We start from the raw sequence: 1,251 nt of genomic DNA, 5'->3' as shown, positions 1-1,251 counted from the left end.
AGCAATCTGCATAATTTATAGCATTCATTGTCCCACAGTTAAATTTTGAAGGACCCAAATTTGTAGCACACTGCAGTTGAAAAGTCTAAACTGCTAGGCTAAATTTCTGTGCATTCTCAATACTTGAATATGGAATGTGTAGAGGGAAAGGAATTAACATTGCACTTTATTATCACTGTATTGTAAGTGCAAAATGCAATGTCTCAAATAAAGATGTATTTAAAATTGGCACCATTAAAAAAAAGTTGAAAGTTTTAGCATAGTCTGAGATTCAAGAGGGAAAGCAAAATAACTGGTAATAAGTCTTGTGTGGTTTTTGTTTAAGAGGGATAATGAGAGTAATTTTGCTTTAAAGTAGAATGTCTGCTTATGCCAGAATATGAAAGATAGTAAAAGCTAAATTTGAAAGTGTGTAGTAAGTTGTATAAGGCTTGAGGAGAGTGAATTTTATTTGCTTTGATTTATAATACCTGCAAATAATGAGTTTGAAAAGAAACAAATGTTTTGAAATTTTTTTATTACATCAATTGTAATAAATTTATTCATGAGATGGGGAAAGACTAGTTTTAAACTGCAAAATACTCTGGATACTCTGGGAGATACTCTGGCTATTATTACTTGCCTACTTTCCAATAAGCATCCCTTTGTGTTCACTTGCAATACGTTGATCTTTCATTGTGTCACAATCAAACAATAAATTGTGTAAAAATAATGTGACACAAGAAAATGCATACATGACATGAGAATGTGGGTTGTTGGCCTCCAAGGCATGAGCCAATCACAAACAGACCCATGTAACAGTTCCCTTCATCCACCAATCATGTTCTCAACTGCCTCACCCTGGTCAAACAGCCCCATTTCAAGACATAAAAAGGCCTGTGTGCCCTTTCCCTAGGGTCACCACTTCTATTGAATGGTAGACCCCTGCATACTGGAGTTTGTTCTGTAACATAAAGCACTCTTGCTGTTTGCATATGTGAGAAAGTGGTCTTTCAGGCTGCAATTTATGGGCCTAACAGTAAGGTGTAGCCAGGTGAGATTACTGTCAGGCCACACAGAAACAGAAAGGGTGTCTTTAGATGCTGGGAGCTGCCCCCTCCTTCTTTGGAAAAGAAGTGCCTCAGCTGGGTGAACTTCCTAGATGATCACATTGCAAACCAGAAAATACTTCAATGACTAGGAAAGGTGAGCTTTTCCACTGCACAGGACAAGAATGGACTTTCAGAATAAGAGTTTCACAGTAAAGTGGAC

Source organism: Elephantulus edwardii, unplaced genomic scaffold, assembly GCF_000299155.1.
Source record: "Elephantulus edwardii isolate Elephantulus edwardi_28Jun2011 unplaced genomic scaffold, EleEdw1.0 scaffold00221, whole genome shotgun sequence".
NCBI classification, from domain to species: Eukaryota; Metazoa; Chordata; class Mammalia; order Macroscelidea; family Macroscelididae; genus Elephantulus; species Elephantulus edwardii.
Note: the sequence above shows the minus strand (reverse complement) of the source record.